We start from the raw sequence: 24,304 nt of genomic DNA on the forward strand, positions 1-24,304 counted from the left end.
TGTTATTTCCATTTCCTTCATCTGAGCAGTCATCCTCATTATAAAGTTTTTTAAAATACTTTGCCATCACCTTCTGAAGATCCTTTTTCTCATGTACTATGGATCCATCTTCTCTCTCTAATGCCTTGATTTTTTTTCTTCTCAATTTTATTACTCTGTATAATAGTTTCTGATTTCCTCGAATATCTTGCTCAATTTTGTCGGTAAACTCTCCCCAACATTTCTCCTTTTCTTCCTTGATACTCCTCTTTACTTGTAGTTTCAATCTTTTGTATTCCACATGTAATCTTTTTATCTTATTCTCATCCCTCTGATAAGTTTTTGCTTTACCTTATCCATTTCTTTCTTCACCTCGTTCCTTTCTTTTATTTCTTTTTTTATTTTGTCTGTCCACCCCATGTCTTTTCCGTTAACCCTTGCATTTGTTTTCCTGCATACCTCAGTGGCTGCTTCCACAAATGTCTGTCTTAAATTGTCCCGCTCTTCTTCTTCACTTCGTATTTCTGTGTTAGGCAACTTCCTTTTTATACAATCTTGGAATGTTATTCTTTAATCCTCCTCCTCCTCCAATTCCCAAATCCTGATCTTTGGTTTCTTCAGTACAATTTTAGGGATTTTTACATGTTTTAATTCCACAATTAATAATCTATGATCACCTTCCATACTTTCATTGGAGATTATCTTCATATTCATGACGTATCTTCCCCATTCTCGGTCTGTTGTTATACAACCAATGAGTGTTCCATACTGTCCATCAAAACTATACTGACTGATCTTATGGCTATTCCTCTTCATAAAACATGTGTTTTTTATTATCAGGTTATTTCTGATACCAAAGTCCAACAGTTTCTCTCCATCTTCATTTCTATTGCCATACCCACGTGGGCCCACAACATTCTCATATCCCAATCTATCAGGCACTAATAAATAAACAAATTAATATTGCCCGTACTGATCTGAATGACCCCATTGCATAATATCTCAATGCAATCAGGAATTGCTGCACTGGGGACAAACTCTTCCTGTAGTGTACTCTAACCTATCTTTTATCTCAAGTACTTTTCTCACAAAAGACTGATAACCTATAGGCCTATTACTCTGATGTAAAGCATATCATTACTTCTGCTTCTTTTGTCTCTCAACATTGTGAAAATAGTCTAATAAATAAAACAACTGAGCATGAAACACAAAATCCCCTCCAACCATTTTTATTTTAACACGACAATAAGTAAGTTCACAACTAAGTTTTCTTATTTTTTTATTTTCCACCTTGTTGATAGCAATAAAAAATACTTAGTTGTGAATCCGTTAAAGTGCGATACGGACCATGAAGTTAATTTTATGTAATTAAGTAGGTTAACAGTACGAGAGTACTACGTTAAATTAATGGGTAGTTTAACAGCGTGTTAACGCTAACAAAGGTTGATGAATCAGCTATTCCATTAGAACAGTTTTACATGATGTTAAATTCTTAGCAGAGTTTCATGAAACCAGCCCTTAATGTATTGTACCATTATGCTAATAATAAAATGGAAATATTAAGGAGACCGAAATAAATACAATAAACACAATGTCACTGAAGTCCAGATTAACATCACAGCAGAAGGTATAGAATCACAATGGCCATGTAAACGACCATGAAATGGGAGCTGGATTGTTGAAACAAAAAAAACAAAAAAATAAAATTGACTTCTGAATTGCTTTTTCTGAGAGACACACACAAGTAAGCTGAAAGAATAACATATCACATTAAATCATCACTATAAAAGAAAGAAGCTTATCTAGGAGAAGATCAACAAGAATCTGTAATCCAATTGCCGATATACAGCAAAAATTACATGAAGAAAATTCCAGAAGATTGATCTATAACATCGGAAGAAAACAAGAGTGATACATGCAACTTCAGGCAATCCAAGACAAGAGAAAGAATTAAGATTTAATGAACGGCAACAATATGTATTTAGTATTAAAAACTTCATTTTTTGTCCGTAATGACTCAAGATTTTACAATGCTTGGTAAAGCTAAAGGTTCCACCTATTCAATACATTATCATAATGGTCTGTTTAGAGCAACACATATTTATTTAACTTATTGTAAAATACATCTTTGGGACCGGTTTCGTCAATCCAGTATGCCCATCATCAGCCATTGAAAGTTTAATAGCAAGGAACATTCAAAAAAGTAAAAATATGCTATAGAATCAGTATAGAATGTATGCTTGGCATACTTTTTACAGCAAGTCCTATTCTACATGAAAAACATTAAAAATAGCTAGATAACATTGACCCATTGTATTATACAAGTCTTTTTTAAAAATACAGTATTATTTGGTGCGTCTAAAATTGTTTTTTACGTAATTTGGTGTAGTTGATGTACAGGAAGTTCATATAAAATTGATAAATGATTCTACAAAACATCTGCCATTATTAAAGCACAGTTTTTTGGTTCCTCATGATATGCAACTTATACTGTTTGATAATATATACAGGTTCTTCTTTCTTAAAAATTATTAACAAAACAGACTATGTTTGACTAATATAAGGAGTAGCAGATTTCTGATATGTTTAATCTTGTTTTAGTATTTGAACCTTGCTTCGTAATATTTTTTCAAGATAAATAACTGTTTGGCTGAGGCCGAAACTATGGTTGAGATCTTGAATATTATTTTATATGCCAGGTGGAAGTGGGCAGAAATTAGTATTAATCTCGAACCAGCACGGACCTAAAAAGAAAATTGTAAATCGAGTATGAGTTATTGAGAATGAAACGCGGTACTATAGGAAAGAATTGAAGATATGAAACTCACCTCAGGTTGAATGTGATAGAAAGAGTGAGGAACAAATGCTGAATGTCAAACGACAGCCGGCTGGGAAGTAGGAGAGGTTGTGGTCGCGTGTATCTGTGTGTCAGGGGGGCGTGGGCTTTGTCGGGGATAGTAAGCTAGCGCGCTATGTAATATTTTATGTACTGATTGATTTTTAGGAATTTTTAAACTATTAATCAATGAAATAAGCATGTCAAATAAAATTGTAGGTTTTTCCAAAATATCATTTAGATTTTAATTGGGATTGTAATATTGATCTAGAGTAATGTAACATTGCTCCGTTAAGAGTGGGCCTTTAATTATTGTTTCGATGATGTCCAAGTCCATGTTGATACCGTAAAAATTGTGTTTGTATTCCTGTATGTGCTGGCCTATTGCCGAAAATTTTCTATATTTTATGGCATTGACATGTTCATTGTATTTTTTCAAAAAAGACATGTTATTTGTATAGTACAATGGGTCAATGTTATCTAGCTATTTTTAATGTTTTTCATGTAGAATAGGACTTGCCGTTAAAAGTATGCCAAGCATACATTCTATACTGATTCTATAACATATTTTTACTTTTTTTTAATGTTCCTTGCTATTAAACTTTCAATGGCTGATGATGGCATAGTGGATTGCCGAAACCGGTCCCAAAGATGTATTTTACAATAAGTTAAATAAATATGTGATGTTCTAAACAGACCATTATGATAATGTATTGAATAGGTGGAACCTTTAGCTTTACCAAGCATTGTAAAAACAATATGTATTATTTCATACGAATTGTATCTTATGATTTCATGAACGAGATCGTCATCATGGAGTCCTTCTAAGATGATGGAACGGACTGCCCAAAATTACATAATTTAGCTCAAGATGATCGACAACCCTGATCAATGATGACACTTGGAGGAGCAGCAGTCAACCGCGAGGATCGCATGTAGCAGCCGAGAAGAGACCATCCCAAAAAGGTGGAGGAAGCGAGATAAGTTTGTTTTTCAAAATTTTATGGATTATTTGATAGAAAATAACTTCAGTAGCGTAATTGCAAGTGTCATATAATCAATGTGCCAAACCTGATCTTCAGAGCTAACCTATTTCACGTGAACTTACGAATGATTAGTGTGCTAGTCAGTGTAGATTGGTGAAGGAAGTGATAATGTTATAACCTTAGACAGTTTTGTTAATGCTAATGGAGAATGTACGATGTATTACGAGTAGATATATAGACCCCAAGTCATATTGAAGGTCATATTGGTCATTCGAAGAGTATTGGAGAGGATACATGTTGTATGAAGTTAAGATGGATTCTAAGACATAGTAATATTAATAGAAAGGATGATGGCTGTACAGTACAAAGAAGAAATAGATCCTATGTGAATTATGGGCCAGTATATTAGCAATAACATCGAGAGAAGTTAAATGTTATGAAGAATAAGAGATATTAAGATATGAAATGAGAAATGCACAGTCTACGAAGTGATAAGAGTTGAACAGAATAAATATGGAAATGGAAAAGACATGAAGGTGTATTCGTCGTCAATTTTGAAGAAAGTTGAAATAATTCTGATATTAGATGACATGAGAATAGGATCATACTTGGTATTTATTGTATAGCAATGGTTTTTGTCGAGAAGAGTGTGTAATAATTTACTATGATTACAGGAAGGGCGTAGTACTTATCTTTATGATTATAAAATATGCCAACCCCTGTATCCTAGCCTAGTACATTCCATTACTTAAATCAAGATTCAAGGAGCTCACAACAAGTTTTACAGAGATTAAGGTTCATTCTTAAGTCATTTAACTCCTCTTGCAAAATTTTATGGGGTTTGTTGATGTTATACGGAATTCAAAGATGCTCTTGATCAAATGAACCCTAGAAAAGATACTGGTCTTATTGGCATTTTCATATTTAGTATAGTTTTTTTATTTGAACAATCATTGTCCAAAGCTCTAGACACTGTCGCTGGCTATTACAAGAGGAATCAACCAACACCAAACCCAACTAAGACACAAACCTGTGTTTTCCATCTAAACAACAGAGAAGCTTCCCGAACTCTGAAGGTCACTTGGCAAGGCATAGCATTACAACACTTTCCTACCACGAAGTACCTTGGAGTCACTCTGGATCGTGCCTTAACCTACAGAAAACATTGTTTGAACATCAAGCAGAAAGTGGCTGCTAGAAACAATATTGTGCAGAAGCTAACTGCAACATCTTGGGGAGCACAACCAGACACAGTGAGGACGTCTGCCCTTTCGCTCTGCTATTCCGCAGCTGAATACGCATGCCCGGTGTGGTACAAATCTTGCCATGCCAAAGCAGTGATGTAGCACTCAACGAGACCTGCCGCATTATTACTAGATGTTTGAGACCTACACCTTTGGAAAAAGTGTATTGCCTTGCAGGGATAGCACCTCCCGATATCCGCCGTGAAGTGGCAGCCAAGAAAGAAAAGAGAAAGACGTTGACATCTGAAGCCCACCCTTTGTTTGGATGTGAGCCACCACGCCAGCGCCGAAAGTCTAGGAAAAGCTTCTTGAGAGTAACCAAAACACTTGCAGGAACAGCGCAGCAAGCAAGAATTCAAGAATGGCGTGCTAGAAGTCAACATACAAGTGTCAGTCAATGGATGGCCCCAAAAGAGGAACTCCCTCCTGCCCATGTTACAGATTGGGCGAATTGGAGAGCACCAAATAGACTGCGCTCTGGTGTTACGCGGTGCAGGGTCGACCAGAAGAAATGGGGTTTTGAAGTGGACAGTACCCTGTGTGTATGTGGAGAAGAGCAGGCCACAGCCCATTTGCTGCAATGTAGTTCATGCCCATTCAGTTGCACAACAGAAGACCTGGTTAAAGCGAGGCCAAATGCACTTGATGTCGCAAGGTTTTGGGCTCACATAGTTTAATGTGGCTCTTTGTCACTGAAGAATTTATATTATGATTTATGTTTTTTCTTCAAGTTTAAAACTTATGTATGCTTCTGACACAACACAAATAAATTTGCCTAATTGTACATTAGTTAACCTTGGCATGCACATTAAATTCACTATAAATTTTCTGCCAAGCCTCACTCTTGGCTTTCAGCAGAGATCCATTGGTTGGCTCATTTTCTGTAATACATATAGATTTGGAAACTATCTCCAAAAGAAGACTCTCACCCAACCACTTTATGTTGACTTCACACATCTTGGTTTCCAGCTGTATTCAAACAAAATCTCAGGATTCTGCCCGATTTGCACTGACCGTGACTCAAACTTCATTTTGTTCCATATTGACAGTAAACAGTGACTCTCGTGAGAGTTAAAGTGTTAGCTAAAATATCTCATGAAAGATGATGTTAATTTTTTTTTTTTTTTTTTTTTTTTTTTTGCTAGGGGTTTTACGTCGCACTGACACAGATAGGTCTTATGGCGACGATATGTTAATTTTTAACATGGTGTTAATAAACAGCTTGTTAGTATTCTTTTAACTGAGTTTGAATAAACTGGGCCTTACGAGATTACAGACTGAATACCAGAAATTGGAATGTACAGGGACTGCGCACTAAAGTCTTGGGCTAGAGTACCGTGTATTTGGTCTTAGAACGTTCAAGTCATTCCACAGAAACATTAAAATAAACCCACCACGATGTGTTTCCGTCCGTTCACATCACAACATAAATCAGTGATATAACTTTAATCAGTGGAAAAATGTTTAGTCATAGAAGTTAGAAACATTAATAAATTGTAATTACATTGAATTCCTTTCCGATTTAAAAAAAATCCCATTAGTAACGTGTTTTAAAAAAAAGAAATTATGTATTTTTAACTTTTCATTAATGTTACATTTTGTGTATGAAATGCCAATGACAAAATAACACCCCTGTGTGCGCAGACAAAACATCGCCCTGCACCTAACAACATCGCCATGCATGCATTGCCCTGGACCATGCGTTTATATGTAAAAAGGAGGAATTAAAACAGTGAAATAACTTATTTTCTGCACAGTCTGCAAAAATGTATTTGAATTATTCTGCAGAATGACTTGATGAATATTTTAAGATGAAACACATTGCACCCAGGTAGGTGCTCGAGTTTTCAAACTAACTCTGTTGTATGCAAGTGAAAGCTGAGTGGGCTTGGGATATATCTCGTACACACTGGAAGTAATAAAGGTGATTACAGCAAGCATAACTGCTGATACAAACAGATGGGAACAATGTAATACCAGAAAAGCTAGATTAGAAATGAACATGTTAAACAAAGAGGTCATGTGAGATGAACAGAAGAATAATATCCGTTTGGACAAAGATATAATCCAAGGAAAAAAAATCTCGGGAAAAAAAATACATTACCACACTGTATCAAGGTAAGAAGAAAATAGTGGCTAAACGAGAAAAAGAAGGATTAAGTCGGAGGATGAATTAAAGAAAATGAAAACTCAAACTACCTGTTCCCTGCAAGGATAAAACTGCGCACATTCAGATGTCCTCTAACACTTGGAAAAGAAGCCAAGAAAGCTTATCAGTCCTTACCCAAACTCTAGGTGAAAGAAAAACAAAGGTTGCACAAGAATTAGCAATTTTTTTTTTTACAATTTGTTTAACGGTGCACCAACACAGATAGGTCTTATGGCAACAATGGGATAGGAGAGGCCTAGGAGTGAGAAGGAAGCGGCCATGACCTTAATTAACCCATATGCACCCACCTGCCCTGTGCGCTGACATTGCTAGGAATCCGCCAATATTTTAGTAAGCAACCTTGGTGTTGAAAGTTTCGGTTATAACAGTACAGTGGGTGATTGACTGCATGTATTATCACGGGACCTCTGTTTTATATTATTGAGAAATTCCACGCTATTGCCCATGACACAAAAAACAGAATACAGAAATATAAAACACAAAAATTCCCTTTGAAAACTTATTATATGACTAATTATAATTAATTATATGACATGAGCCTAACATTTGCCTGATTTGGAAATAAGGAAATAATGGGAAACCATTCACGAGGCAGCGAATGATGAGATTCGAACCTACTATCTCCCAAATACAAACTTACAGCCGTATGTCTCACTCGGCATATTATTATTATTAAGATTCGGTCTGAGGATCAGTGCTGAAGTGTTCGCACCCAGGCACCAAGATCGTAGGTTCAAATCTGGTAGTCGTAATTGGATCTTTAGGGGCGGGAGAAAGTCCATTTGGTATTCCATGTCGTACGATATTACTACACGAAAGATCTCTGGTGTTACATTCCGTGTTCATTAATCCACAGGATCACTAATAACTTCTTCCTCACTATCATTGCTTACATCAGAGCTTTTGAATTGCACTATTACTGAGCATATCGCTCGAGCAAGCAACTTCCTTCTCAGCCATATTATCAACAACAGAATACCGATTTCTCGATCGATATTTTAATCAATTCTCTTTGCCAAAGAAGCATACCAGAGCACTCTGGTGAAACTTCGAGACACCAAGAACATATTTCAAGTAGAAATGTTTGCAGAAAAAGCCAACAGATGTCACAAGCATCTCCAATATGCGACCTTGCACCCCGGCGTATCAGGCCGCTGGCCCTGCTGCTCGAGCGCGTATCAGTCTGCTTTCAGGTGCATAGGAGTTAAGGTACAGCCCCAGCATTTGCCTGGAGTGAAAATGGGAAACCACGGAAAACCATCTTCAGGGCTGGCGACAGTGGGGCTCGAAACCCCTATCTCCCGCATGCAAGCTCACAGCTGCACGCCCCTAACTGCTTGGCCAACTCACCCGGTGGCAAAATCTTTAAACTTGAAATTATAACTTTTAAGAATGATTTGAGGGAATGAAGTTCCAGAGATAACTGCCTTGATGAAATAAGCCGACAAGGTCCTGGAAAGAGAGATGTGATCAGTTTTTGAATACTGGTGAAGCTTATGTGGAAGCCATACTTTTTAGTGTTAACTTTAAAGCTTTTCAACCTGCCAAAAACGCATGGACCTCCCCTCACTTCAACCATCATCTTCACAGAACACTTTTTGCATTAGAGCTTCATGAATCCCATAGAAAGCTAAAAAACACCTACATAAAAATAGTTAAACAGAATCCAATACATATCAAGGAACTTCCCAAAGACACGCCCAGTTCTACCTCAACATTTATATCAAATGTTCTAGGCTACTGTATTTAACTTCCTCTCTTCTGCCGCTTTTCCCGCACCTGTGGGGCTGCGAACTGTGTCACACATGTGAATTTGGCCCTGTTTTATGGCCGGATGGCCTTCCTGGCAGCAACCCTATGTAGAGATGTATATTCAGAATTTCATGTACTGTGGTGTTTGGTAGTGAGGTGTGATGTGTGAACATGAAGAGGAGAGTGTTCAGAAAGCACAAATGCTTAGTCCCCGAGCCAGAAGAATTAATCGGACACGATTAAAATCCCCGACCCGGAGAAGAGTCGTACTCGGACCGCCTGAACTGAAGGCCTCAAGGCTGACCATTCACCCAAAGAGTCAGATATGCTACTGTATTTAACACTGCTCTGAAACAAAGACTTAAAGCAATATGAAAATAAAAGTAAAATAACTTATAAGACAATCATCTCTATGCAATTAAAAATGGAAAGTTGCACCTGTGCAAGTCACATCCATTACCTTCTGTAATTTAGGCTAATATTGTGGCACAGATGAAGGAATTTAATTTGAAAATTTTTTATGATGTTAGAACTTACAGCTAAATACGAAGAGAGACAGAGCCAATCATTACCAAACATTCTATGGCTTATCAAAACTAAATGCTTCAGACTGTCTTCTGAAAGGGACTAATTTCATTGAATTGTACAATAAAGAAGCTTTATAAGAAGAGTTGTGGTCTCAGAGATGGTTTGTGTTGATTCAAAGTTGTGATGAATGTTGGCACCCACAGTTCAAGAGTTTTACCAGAATAGTTTCAGTAACATGTTAAACACGTTTGTTGTCTTTAAACAGTGCACAGGAGCCTTTAAGAATTTCATACGACTGACGAAACTACGAAATTTTAACTTATTTTATAATAGAATGAGACTATTAAAAAAAGATATCAATGAAATTTTCCTTCATTACCTACTTCGAAGTACGAGCGACTGGAGTGAAATAGGCAAACTAAAATGCCCTTATCACACAACGGATATAGGAATTAAACTATAACCACACAAAACCCTTACATTTCTCTATCAACATTCTCAGAATCTTTTACCCTCAACAGGAACCTTACACATCAATTCTTAAGCAATCATCCGAACATTTCATCACTATCCAGTCTATCTTTAGGTTATACACTTCTCAGAATACGTTGAAGATGACATGCAGGAAGTTGACGACTAGATATTTTGGGGAAGACGAATTATAAGCACTACACATACCAATAAATTACATCACAGGATGATAAAGCAACTATCTTGCATCTTCAGAAAATAGCTATATTGAATATAATCCAAACTTCTGAAAGAAAGAAATGAGAAAAACTCTTAATAACCTCTGATTTTCAGTCGCCATGAAATTCATAAAAACAAAAAAATAACAACTCAAGTCAGGGAAATTTGAAATTTGTTTCCTCTAATTTTCATAACAGAACACAACAGAATGCACGCCGTTCGTAGCAGTGCACGTACATCAATAATTAAAATTGTAAGACCCTTGAAGAGCACATGTAACACAGAATATGGCCTACAAGATATCAAAACTACGCAATCTAACAACATGTTAACTGCGGATAAAACGTACTCGAGTTTACCTCGATTGCAACTACAGACAGGTTCATCAACTTTCAAAAATCAGTAAAACGTTGTTAGCCATTTTCACGATGCTGTAAACAAATTTTTAGCAAATACACAGAGCAATAGCCTAATTTTTCGAGGTACTTGCTGAATAAAACTGCATATTGTCATAACATCCACCGCCTTCTTCAAAAAATTGAGCGGTATATACTGCAATCTAGCTGCATGATGACAGAACAAACAACAGCCCCAATTACTTATTCCTTGGGATAATTTCCACATGTGGGTAAAACCCAAAGAGGATTTAATAGGATTAGAAAATAATACGAGACCAGAGACTCTTTGTCCGTTCTTCTTCTTCTTGGTTAGTTTTTGGACATCGTCGTAAGACGCTACGTCCAGTCACTGGTTTGCGGGATAATTAATGTCAAATACAGTAAAGACAATACACGACACTGAGCGAGATATCGAGGGACAGCTATTGGAGCTCACTCTAGCGGATAGACCTGAACGGTACTGATTCTGTCATAAGAGCACGTGTATTTTTGTGTGAAGTTTTTGGTGTTATTTATGCGTTTTCAGTGAGTTGACATAATTAAATAGTAGCGTGTGTCATTCCTTCATATCTCCTCTCAACATGAGGGGAAAGGTATGTGCTGTGTTTGGCTGCAGTAATTACGAAGTAGAGAAAAATGCGCGCTCGTTCTTCAGGTTCCCTCGTGACAAGAACATGTAAGTAATATTGTGTTTGCATATATATTCTTCCAGTGACAGAGATTTTTATAGTACTTCATAATCTTCTGACCTGCTCGACCCATGTTTTAACGGGCTTAAAATATAATACGCATATTTTATTGTATAGTGCAGCAGTTAACCTTCAATACCGATGTGTTGTTGTAGGTGTGATCTGTGGGTTTTGAAATGTCACAGAAGCGATTTGTATAAAGTGTACAAGAAAGAAGGGACGTTACGCTTGTATAACAATTATAAGATCTGTTCAGATCATTTCCAGGCCAGCGACTTTAAAAATCCTCGACTATACAGCCAAGGATCTGTTACATTTTTACTCTAATTGTACGTAAATATTCCTCAAAGCATCACTATCGACAACATTTTCAAACTTTTCTTTCTTTTATCCCTCTTCTCAGATTAAAGCCGGGATTTTATAGATTTTCTTTCTGTTAGTAGGCTTCATGTTAAGAGGAAAATTGTCCAGCTATTAAATGTTAATTCATTGCACCATATGTGTAAGGAATGTGCCGATATTTTTATTGACAAATGTCTTAATGTGATGATACATTGTTTTTAAATGAGGAAAAAAGACAAATCCAACCGTAAGATTTCAGGCAGGTATGCTAAAGCTAAAAAAGTAATGCATAAATGAAAGATCAAGCCATTTCATAGCAGTCCATTTCAAACCTTGTTTATATGTCTAATTTCAGTCTTTGAATAATAACCTTTTAAATAATTCTTCATTCATTTATCCAGAATTGCTTTAGCAACTTCGAAGTTAATATCTCAATACCACTGTCTTTCTAGACATAATTTATTTATCCATTTCCGTATATACATTTCCATTGATATTTGAATTTAGCGCGATTTGTTCAGGTCAAGTCACTAGGAGCGCCACCGTCGAATTGTCTCCCATTTAGCAAGGCGAAATCCGTAAGTGTCGTGTATTGTCTCTACTGTATTTGTTAATGTCTAGGAGAGGTACCAACATTAGAAGAAAGTAGTACACTACAAGATAGTAGGGTTAGCTATGTAATGAAGCTAATGACAGCCGGGAATAATGAAACTGAGGAAAATACCAAGAATATGGAGGCGAAACTATCTAGGACAACACAAAAACACTGGGACACAGGGTTCTAATGCTTCACGTCTGTGTGGTCTGCCACGACGTCTTACTACGAACAAAACAGACCGGACCATAAATAAGGGTTAGGATGCAAAAGTTCGTACCTATAGGGAAGGAAAAGGTTACAATTGGATGTTACAGGTAACTAAAAAATTAAGTATTAAGTCTACAACGCGAAAAGTCGGTTGAAACACTAAACACGAAACATTTAACGGCAGTTGGTAACCCGCATGAAGAAGCTTAGCTATGAATTCTCGACGGTGATGTTCATATGTCTGACACTGAAAAAAGATATGGTTGACAGTACCTACTGCCCGACCGCATGGACATAAGTTACTTTCGATAAGATTAAGGCGATAGAGATGAGCAGGCGTACACACATGATTTAAGCGAAGCCGTATAATTGTAGTAATATGACGCCGAGTGTAGTTACCAAAGGCGAACCACGGTTTATTAGGAATATCAGGCATAAGCGTGAATAAGTGCTTACCTTTCAACTGGGAAGTTCGACGCCATTCTGCACACCACTGATCGTGGATGAAGTGACGACAGTGTTCCCATAAGTCTGTGTGTGGAACTGCGATATAGTAATCCAATCCAGTACCCTGGGCAGCCTCTTTAGCTAGGATATCCGCTGTGACGTTACCGTGTATTCCAGAATGGCCCGGAATCCATGCGAATAATACTTTAACATTACGGAGGAACAAGTCATAGCTTAAATTACGTAAATTTTGAATGTACCAATTATTGGTATGTTCGGGATTGTCTAAAGCCTTCAAGGTGCTTAAGGAGTCAGTACAAATGAGAGCTTTTGATATTCCAGAATATTTTATGTACAATAAAGCCTGGCGTATGGCGAAAATTTCAGCCGTGAAAGAAGAAGCGAGGTGTGGGAGAGTGAATTGTTTGTTCATAGCCAGTTGGGGGGAGTAAAATGCAGCACCTACACCAGTAGGGGATAGAGTCTTTGAACCATCAGTGTAAAAAATAATATATTGCTCTTGGTTATACCTATTGAACGCAAATTGAAATAAACTGGTCGTGACATGGCTATTTGTGCGTAGTATTGGAGGACTAGTTTCGAAGATAGTGTGAAGAATATCAGGTTTAAATGTACTAGCTCGAAAAGGTATAGAGTATTTCGGGTGGTTTAACGTTTGTACCATGCTAGTACGAAAGTGACCGAATTGGTTAAATGCCCATAATAGGGCCGGTTGATGTTCTTCATTAACATTCCGATTTTGATAATATTCATGTAATAGCTGTAGTTTCGGGATGATTGGGTGGCGATATTTATTTAATTTGTTAAGAAGATATTTGCTAGCGAGTAGTCGTCGTCGAAATTTTAATGGCGGTTCCGATGCTTCAGCTAAAAGTGCATTCGTTGGGGAGGAGGACATAGCCCCCATGATTAAGCGGAGTATTTTAAACTGAAAGGTATCAAGTTTTCGTAGTTGGCTATTAGATGCTATATCAAGAAAATGACAGCCATATTCGTATACTGACCGAATGATATTTTTATATACCATAAGAAGGATATATGGATCCGATCCCCAGGTGCGTTTAGTGAGAGATTTAATGATAAGGAATTTAGTTCCTAATTTGGAAAGAATATATTCGATATGTTCTTTCCATAGTAATTTGTTATCAATTTTAATGCCTAAATATTTGATCGAAGTTTTGATACAAATCTCATAGGAACCAAAGGTAATTGGAGTACGATCATAATTTCGTTTCCTCGTAAAGATCATTACAGAGGATTTTTGAAATTCGATTTCTAAGTTATGCTGTAGAAGCCATCTATGGAGGATCGGTAGTGTACGTTCAATGGTAGTACGGGATTCAAGTGCCGATGCTTTAATGGAATAAATAACTATATCGTCAGCATATTGTAGGATCCTAGCCTGTTGAGAAATCACCCGCTCTAAGTCAAAGGTATATAACAGATATAAGATAGGGCTCAAAATATCACCTTGTGGGAGACCTTTAGAAGTGTATCGAGAATCGAAACTCTGGCCATTGGTCTGTAAAAAAATGTGACGATTGGTGAATAATTGCCGTATGATATTAATAAACGAAAGAGGAAATTGCCACTGATATAATTTGGCAAGAAGTACACCAATGTCCACATTATCATATGCTCCTTTTATATCGAGAAAGATAGCCGTCAAAACGTCACCTCGACTGCGAGCGAGTAATAAGTCTGTAAAAAATATATTAAGAGCGTCTGTCGTACTTCGACCTTTCAAAAACCCAAACTGATACACTGGAAGTATATTATAATATTCTAAACACCATAGAAGACGGTGCAAGAGGATTCGTTGAAAAGTTTTACGAAGGCAGGAACCCAAAGCGATACCTCTATACCCGTTTGGGTCATGAGGATGTTTACCTTGTTTTAAGAGGGGTAAAATTTGAAAATCGTTCCAATCGACAGGAATGGCATGGCTGTTGAGTATGGCGTTAAATGTAGTTAGCAACGTTTGCTTAGCGTGGAACGGTAGATATTTCAACATTTTATAGGTGATAGAATCTCTACCCGGGCTAGTATCTTTTCGATGTTCGAGTGCCATATCTAGCTCATGGAGGGAGATATTCTGTAATAGACTAGAAAATTTGTCGGAGGAAGGTATTAAACTATATTCATAAGAAGGTTCCACGTAATCGGGTGTTAGTTGGTGGTAAAATTGGGCAATTCCTTGAGGATGCGATTGAGAAACAGAATTTGTATGAGTATTACTTAAATGTTGGATGGCTGCCCATATATCTTTGAGAGGGGTTTGTCGATTGATAGATGTGACAAATACTTTCCATGCTGTTCGTCGTTTTTCATTAAAAATAGTCTGTATAGAAGCGACTATTTTTTTATATTGGATATAGTGATCATAGGAGCCAGATGTTCTATAAACTTTTAAGGCAGCTTGTCTACGACGAACTAGAGACGCACACTCGGAATCCCACCAACGAATAGCATTTCTCTGCATTTTAAAAAACCGCTTGTGTTCAATAGGATGATAAATATCTAAGTAAGAATGAATAAAGGATAATAGTAGATCATAGTCAAGAATATGGGGAGCTGGAAGTGTAAAACGGATTTTATCTGCAAGAAAGGTCGTGAATAGCGTAGAATCAAAAGAGTGGAGATTACGGGATGCTGTAAAGTGAGAGACATTCCTGATAACCTGTGGGCCGATATCGATTAGAATGGGAAAATGGTCGCTTTGATGGGTGTCATAAATTACATTCCAATTGGTTTTATGTGCCAAATCTAGGGTGCAAATAGTGAGATCTACTGCACTTTTATTAATGTTAGGAGCTGTTAACCGAGTAGGAGAACCGTCGTTGAGGATAACCAGTTCCTGTTTTACGGTGATCCGTTCAATATTCCGCACTTTGGGGCAACTAGATATGCTCCCCCAAAGAGGATTGTGAGCATTAAAATCTGCACCGATTAGGGTGTTGTTTTGTGAGAATTGTGAAAAAAATTTGTCCCATTGGACATAGGTACCTTTTATCCACGGCGGACAGTATATGGAAACCAAGGTCCAGTCTTGAATTTTTACTACAAGGGCTTGAGTGCCCGGTATGATATAGTTTAATGGAGCGTCCTGAAAGTAGATGTCTTGTTTGAGTAAAATGCATGTGCCTCCAGAGATGGGTGCATCATGCCGTATGACCGTAAAACCTTTCATACGAAAATGAAAATGAGATTTTAACCAAGTTTCGCTCAAGAAAATTACCGCAGGATCAAAAGAATTTATTAAACTCACTAATTCATGTTTCTTATTTAATATGCTCCGACAATTCCATTGCAGTATCCGCATGGTTTACTTGACATTAGGGGAAGGTCCCATGAATTGAATAAACGCGTCATATACTTCTTGTAGCTGAAGCTTCCCTGGGTCGTTTGAGTCCATTTTTGCGATGAATTCTGCAAAGCCGTTAGCGAGTTTTCGCTGCCGTTCAGCAGAAATAACGTTTAATTGACAAGGTAATTCCCGGACAGAGGGGGATGCCGATATTGGCGCGGGGGGAGCCGAAGGTTGCCCGTGAGGACTTGGCTGCAGGGATGTACATGCAGGCTCGTTAGAAGTAGCAGGTATCAAACGCACGACTGAAGTGCCAGAATGTTCTGGAACCGTCGTCGGATTACTGAGCAAATTAAGATATGATGCCCTGTCATAACCTGGTTTAACGGGTGGGCGGGAAGGGTTACTAACCACCATAGTAAATTTACGCTTTCGAGGGAGATTTTCGTCCGATTGAGATGATCTATTAGGTAAAGGAGGAAAGTGTTGGGGCATCAGAAGGGGGTTAGATAGGGACTGTAATGGGGCAAAATAGTTTTTCACTTCGAAATAGGATTTGTTTTCAACACTCATAATGCGTTTAATTTCTTTTTGTTGTTTGTGGATTTCACAATGATCTGCTCCCGCCGGATGATTTCCGCCACAGTTAGTACATTTAACGACTTGGTGTGTGCAATCTTCAGTAGAATGGGTAAGGGAACACTTTCCACATCGCGGCTCCCTGGAACGACAATTAGTAGCGGTGTGTCCATACCGCTGACATCGTTTGCATAATAAAGGAGAGAATATAAAGGCCTGAACCTCTAACATGACTTTAAAAATGGACACACTTTTCGGAAGTTGTTGACTCTCGAATACAACCTTCACAGTACCTGTAGGGATATATTCAGTTTTACCGTCCTTAGATGAACGTCTATTTAGACGTTGGACCTTCACTACAGGATATGGTGAGTCTAAATAGGTGAGAATGTCGGATTCAGAAATAGTAGTGTCTACTCCACGTATGACCCCTACTCGCTGAATATTCGAAGACGGAATAAAAGCCGTCAATTTCTTGTCCGTAAGAATGGGATGAGAAAGAAAGGCGTTGGCAGCCTTACTAGACATGAAAGTAACTTGAATTCTATTTCTTCCCTTCCTATGGATGGCCTTGACGTCACCAATATGCCTCTCGTAGAAAATCCGTCCCAGAGCCATAGGGTGAATATGTCCTATTTTATTTTTAGAGTCAATCGATTCGACAAAGACTATATAAGGGCCAAGATGAGTGGTAGAATAGGTAGCTACAGGAACTTGCGGACGCTGGTCCGAATCACGTATTGTATCGTGAGAACTGTCTCGTTGGGTAGCAATATTACTAACGTCCATGGGTATATCCTTACAAACTGCACCTTTACCAATATCAGGAGGTCGGCCTAAAGGGCCACCGCCACTATCTACAGACATAATAGGCCAAAAAGGAATTACCCAACACAAGCACCAGAACAAACACAAAAGAAAAGTACTAGGATACAAACACAAACGTAAAACACTCTACTTATCGACAGACAGGAAAAAGCCGCTGCACCAGTGACCGGAGCGAGACGTGTGCACCGCACAACAGCCAAACACCGAATGACTCTTTGTCCGTTAATTAGTGTCCAAATGGCAGCCATTGCCTCGGGTTGCGGGCCCAGGCACAGTTCTGCTTGGACCAGCGTCGTGCAAGTCAGGGCAGCTACAGAGCTCTCGAACTGAGTGTACGCTCTAAGGCCCCATTCACAATGCAAACGTAACCGTAAACTTAACGACGTAACGTAACCGTAAAATTAACGTAAAATTTGTGGTATTCACAATGGAGGAACGTAACATTAACGTAAAGAGTACACCGCAGCCAATCAAAACACTGCCATGTTATTTAGTACGGAAGTCAGGTTTTGGGCTATCTCGCAGTTTTATATTTCAATACCTCGATGGAATCAAACAACGTGGTAGCGGAATTCCTATTACTTCAAACATCTATTGCTTTGCTCCTGGGAGCTGTGTAGGCCTACGGTACCTGAAAAAGCAATCTAAACAACGGTGCAGAAAATGGGTTCATCCCTTGAATCAAAGAAGGTTATCTCAGGGCGATTTCGGTTATCTACTGTAAGAAATGACCCTCATCAGTTCGTTTTGGACATGCGGATGAAACTTGAACTGTTTGCCTTTCTTACGATTTGCTTCCCCTTTTGTAATGAAAAGAAATGTAAGGTCTCCTTTACCGACATCTATGACCCTATCTATCACACCCCGATAAGATGTTTGGATCTATTTGTTTGGATGATATCGTTTTCGTAAACTAGTAGTCCATCATAATGTTAAGAAACATACAGGGACACTGTTTTATTTATGACAGGGATTGTCTCTCGTCCGTTTGCCAGCGCTGCGAGCTTGTCCCCCGCCATTTATTGTCAGATTTCATTACTACAGGATATTAATTTCCACCTATTATTTTTCGGTACAGCGTATGTGTAATTCTTTTTCCTTCTATCATACATAGCCTATACACAAAGACTATTTTGAAAGAGAATTACAAGTGTTTCGTCGAAAGAAGTCATTATATCGTGCACAACACACAATGTTTACCTCTGCTCTGATTGGCTGGTTCTTAAAGTTAACGTAAAATTAACCGCAAGAGCTTGGAGTTTGCAATCCCTTAATTTTACGGACTCGCAGTTAAGTTTACGTCGGCGCATTGTGAATGGATCCATTAGATAAGATGGCCGCTAACTTCTAAGTTAACGTTAATTTTAAGTTTACGTTACGTTACGTTTGCATTGTGAATGGGGCTTAACGCGTCTGATTTTACTTTTGCGTAAGCAAATACAGTAGAGACAGTGGCGCTCATAGTGGCTTGACCTGAAAATTCACGCTAAATTCAAATATCAAGGGAAATGTATATACGGAAATGGATAAATAAATTACGTCTAGAAATAAAGTGTTACGAAGATATTAACTTCAAAGTTGCTAAAGCAATTTTGGATAAATGAATGAAGAATTATTTAACAGGTTATTATTTATTTAAAGACTGAAATTAGACATATAATCAAGATGTGAAAGGGCTTGATCTTTCATTTATGCATTTTTTAAGCTTTAGAATTCCTGCCAAAACGTTCAGGGCCAGATTTTTCTTTTTTTTTCTCATTTAAAAGCATTGTATCGTCATATTAAAACACTTGTCAACAAAAATATCGGCGCATTCCTTACACACATGATTCAATGAATTTACATTTAAGAGCTGGACAATTTTCCTTTTAACTTAAAGCCTACTAACAGAAAGAAAATCTATAAATTTAGCCTCAAACATATTCAAACTTTCCCTATAAGCAATACTTGCAATAATGCCATCACATTCGGGTAAAGCAAATTAGTATCATCATATTGTTTCAACAAAATATGTACATTTCTTAAAACACCCATATTTTCTTCAGTGCTTGACAACGTATTACGGCATTCCAAATGGGGTAACTTGGAACACAACCAGCCACACTCATATGCATATGTATTTTACCTGAATTAAATCAAACCCACAGATCACACCTACAACAACACAACGGCATTGAAGGTCACCTGCTGCATTATACAATAAAATATGCGTATTATATTTGAAGCCAGTTAAAATGTGGATCGAGCAGGTCAGAAGATTGTGAAGTACTGGAAAAATCTCTTTGTCACTGGAAGAATGTATATGCAAATACAATATTACTTACATTTTCTTGTCACGAGGGAAACGGAAGAAGGACCACGCATCCTTGTCTACTTCATAGTTACTGCAGCCAAACACAAAACATACCTTTCCCCTCATGTTGAGAGGAGATATCAAGGAATGAAACACGCTACTATTTAATTATGTCAACTCACTGAAAACGCGTGTGAATAACACCAAAAACTTCACACACAAATACACGTGCTCTTATGACAGAAATAGTAGTTCTCAGGTCAATCCGCTAGAGAGCTCTAATAGCTGTCCCTCAATATCTCGTTGAGTGTCGCGTATTGTCTCTACTGTATTTGGTGTAAGTGACTACCTGATAAACTCTTGACAGTGGTGACAGATAGGGTTGTTCAATATATATTATGTTCATAGTTAAATGATCATCATGACAGTGGAAAGGAAGAATACGATTGTGATCAACTTCGCCGAAAGGAACACGCCCCGACCAGCCCCATACGAAGTGCATGACTGGATTTTTGACACCTTGCAATTAGAAGAAAGTGACATCGAGATGATCCAGCTTAATGGTATATCGCGGCAAGTATACATAAAATGAAGTAGCAGGAAACAACTGAAAAACTGCTACAGGATTATGCATGTGAGCACTCCTTCTTAAACAGTAATGGGTTCTGTACCAAAGTGACTATTGATTCTGATGGAGGTACCTCATAGAATAATAGTGGAACAGATTACTAAATATGGGACCATTTCTTTGATTCAGGATGAAATGTGGAGCTCAGTTTTCCGGTACAAGGTTCATAATGGAGTACGAGCAATTCGACTAAAGCAACATATACCGTCTTACTTAGATATTGGTGAGCATAAAGCCCTCATCAGTTACGAAAGTCAGCCTACTAAGTGTTCGTCTTGTAATGCAGTGGGACACTTACGGGGTCAATGCCCACGACGTAAACAACCTGTCCAGCTAACCGAAGAACCTGCTAGTCCCACCTGGGCGACTTTGGCGAGCGGGAAACTGCCGACACAGCGCAGTCCGCTGCAAGCTACGCAGCTGACTCCTGGAGACAATTCACACAGTTCTTCACCTAGTGACTTACACGAAGCTACACATGAAACAAAAATGATCACCAGAACACTATGCTGGCCACTTCTGTGACGCACAGGGAGACAGAGTTGTTAGATCAACAGGTGGGGGATCAGATAACTGAGAACGACAATTCTGATAATAGTAATCAAATACCGCAACCGGAAAGGCTACCAACGATCGAGTCAGATGCATTGCTGCCAACACAGCTACCCCAAGAAACAAATCATAATCAGTTACCCCCAACCCTATGGCACTACAGCCATTGAAGGATCTTGGCCTACCAAGTGATCGCTGCTCAGCTCGAAGGCCTGCAGATTACGAGGTGTCGTGTGGTCAGCATGACGAATCCTCTCGGCCGTTATTCTTGGCTTTTTAGACTGGGGCCGCTATCTCACCGTCAGATAGCTCCTCAATTCTAATCACGTAGGCTGTGACCTCGAACCAGCCCTCAGGTCCAGGTAAAAATCCCTGACATGGCCGAGAATCGAATCGACGTCGGGGCCTCCGGGTAAGAGGCAGGCCACGGGGCCGGCATAATCAGTTACCCAGCCTCCAATGAATCAGGATATGGAAACAGAGGACGGAGATGTATTGACACCACCAACATCCGTCAAAGACAGTAACATGCAAAGTAGGGAAGAGCATAATATATCACTGACCTTCGAAAACGAGAGACCCCGTCGGTAGAAGAAATTGAAATTACGGAACTCATGTTAGCCACAGGGATCCTAGGTTAAAGGGGCCGGCAGATGGCACTGGCAAAAAGAAAGACACTAAAATTATCAAACATGTTCCCAATAAATAACTTCAGCACTCGTCTCCATATCCAAACTAAATATTATGACTGGCGCTGTGTTATTTTCCTTTACCGTTCTGCTTCTTCATTCCGTAGCGTCCAACGAGCTAGAATAACATAGAGGGGTTACATGCCCGACATCAGCGCTCCCTGCGAAAACAAGTTGATAAAGGGCAGCCATGTTAACGGTTGTCAATACAAAGCGAGCTGCCGCGAGAACATGTGTTGAGATGACAGGGAAATTGTGCTGGCAATTTAATTTCGTAAGTTTTCGTAAGTTTTGAAGAAGTGGAAAGATAAATTCTCGCTTTCAAGAATGTCAGCCGTATGCACAGTGTACAGTTGTACTAATCAGAGTAATAAAACCAAGGATATATCGTATTTTAAATAAGCATTATTGAATGATAGGCGAGATCACTTTTTGTAATTTCTATTTGTTATTAAATCCATTTTAATGCTTACACAGCGGAAGTACTGGCAGCCACGATAATTATGTATCGGATTACATTTCAGATTTCCTTTAAAGAGCAAGGGATTAACGGAATAATGGGTTGTGAGGACGAAAAGATATAAATGGTATTCCAACAAATACAGTCGCTTACGCTCTGTACATTTCAAAGATGAGTATGTACATCTACGAAACAAATGACCAACGGCGGTTACTAGCAAATGCCGTTCTAAAACTATTCAATTTTCCTTGACATTTACATACAAAGAAAATGGAGCGCCTACCGCCAAAGAAACGTAACCACGAAGTCACCTATTTCAGTCAAAAGTACACCAAGCATTGTAAATACAGTACCGGTATTTTTCTGCTATTTGTGAAACTGATCCAGCCTTTATTGTAGATGTCAGTTGCATTGGTATTTAAAACTAGGCTACACTTCATAATGGACAACTTTCAAGGTTAGCTTTCAGCTAGTAATCACAGTATGATATGGTAATCAGAAAAAATGATTTGCCCATTACATTATAATAAATAATTACATAAAACAATTATATTGGTACAGTACTCATGGACAGCCTCTGTGGTGTAGTGATTAGCGTGAGTATAGCTGCCACCCCCGGAGGCCTGGGTTCGATTCCCGGCTCTGCCACGAAATTGGAAATGTGGTACGAAGGCTGGAACTGGGTTCAACTCCCACCTTAGTCATCCTCGGAATGGTTTTCCGTGCTTTCCCACTTCTCCTCTAGGCAAATGCCGGGATGGTACCTAACTTAAGGCCACGGCCGCTTCCTTACCTCTTCCTTCCAAACTTCCCATCCCCCCACAAGGCCCCTGTTCAGCATAGCAGGTGCGGCCGGCTGGATGAGTTAGTGGTCGTCGTCCCCAGTTGTATTCCCCGACCCAAGGTCCCACGCTCTAGGGCACTGTAGAAGTGGGATCCCTCGCTGAGTCCGAGGGAAAACCAACCTTGGAGGGTAAACGGATTAAGAAATAAATAAAGACAGTACTCATGGGGAAGCAATACCTTTTAAAATATGATCATAATGAGGTTGTAAAGTATTGTAGGTCCCTTTCATTTTAAGGATTTCTGTCATAAATATTTATTTATGTCCACGGTTTTTATTGTAATTTACGCTTAACCACAACAACCAAGCAGATGTAACGCTCTTGTTTCGATTTCGAGGCCTATTCGTATGTCAAAGTGCAACGATTTCGAACTACCCTACAATCAGCTGATCGTGAAATTGGCCTCGTGCCGCAATGTGATAAAGTGGCGGTATTCGCAGTCTATGACTTTTAATACTTTAAACCTTTCGGCTAACGGTCTTCAATTCAGCCCAATTCTAAAATGAGTATTTTCTACACTTTTCTCCATTCAAGAGCCATGCTTCCTTGCTTGTGTGACCACAGGAAACATGGCGGACGTTCGTTCTATTAGCTTCACCCAGGCAGCGCTTCCGCCTCTATGTTATTCTAGCTCGTTGGTAGCATCACTTAAGGCCAATTCACAATTCAAACGTAACGTAAAGTAAACTTAAAATTAACGTTAACATAGAAGTTTGCGGCCATGTTATCTGATGGAACCATTCACAATGCGCCGACGTAAACTTAACTGCGAGTCCGTAAAATTAAGGGATTGCAAACTCCAAGCTCTTCCGGTTAATTTTACGTTAGGTTTAAGAACCAGCCAATCAGAGCAGACGTAAACATTGTATTTTGTGCGCTATATAATGACTTCTTTCGACGAAACACTTGTAATTCTCCTTCAAAATAATATTTGTGTGAATGCATGATAAAAGGAAAAATAATTACAAAGACGCTGTGCTGAAAGAGAATACATGGAAATAAATATGCTGTAGCAATGACATCTGACGGTAAATGGCGTGAAGCAAGCTTGCAGCGCTGGCGACCGGGCGAGAGACAATCCCTGTTTTAGATAAAACAGTGCCCCTATACAGTACATTTCTTAACGTTATGACAGACGACTAGTTTGCAAAAACAATATCATCCAAACATCTCATCGGAGTGTGATAACTAGGAGCATAGATGTTGGTAAATGAGACCTTACACTTATTTTATTAG

The 24,304-nt window shown here is 38.6% G+C and overlaps 1 protein-coding gene across 9 annotated transcripts in view; it reads right to left on the minus strand.

The window, feature by feature from the left end:
- Positions 1-10,747, minus strand: part of Rad23 (UV excision repair protein Rad23) — a 107,510-nt gene extending 96,763 nt beyond the window's left edge. The window contains exons 1-2 of one of the 9 annotated variants that reach the window (XM_067151022.2): positions 10,423-10,480; positions 10,174-10,252 (exon numbers count right to left, since the gene is read on the minus strand). The gene's annotated coding sequence lies outside the window, so the exon portion shown is untranslated. The other 8 variants (XM_067151021.2, XM_067151023.2, XM_067151028.2 and 5 more) reach the window with 8 other exon arrangements.
- Positions 10,748-24,304: the final 13,557 nt, after the last annotated feature.

The sequence above is a fragment of the Anabrus simplex genome, chromosome 7 (genome assembly GCF_040414725.1).
Source record: "Anabrus simplex isolate iqAnaSimp1 chromosome 7, ASM4041472v1, whole genome shotgun sequence".
NCBI classification, from domain to species: Eukaryota; Metazoa; Arthropoda; class Insecta; order Orthoptera; family Tettigoniidae; genus Anabrus; species Anabrus simplex.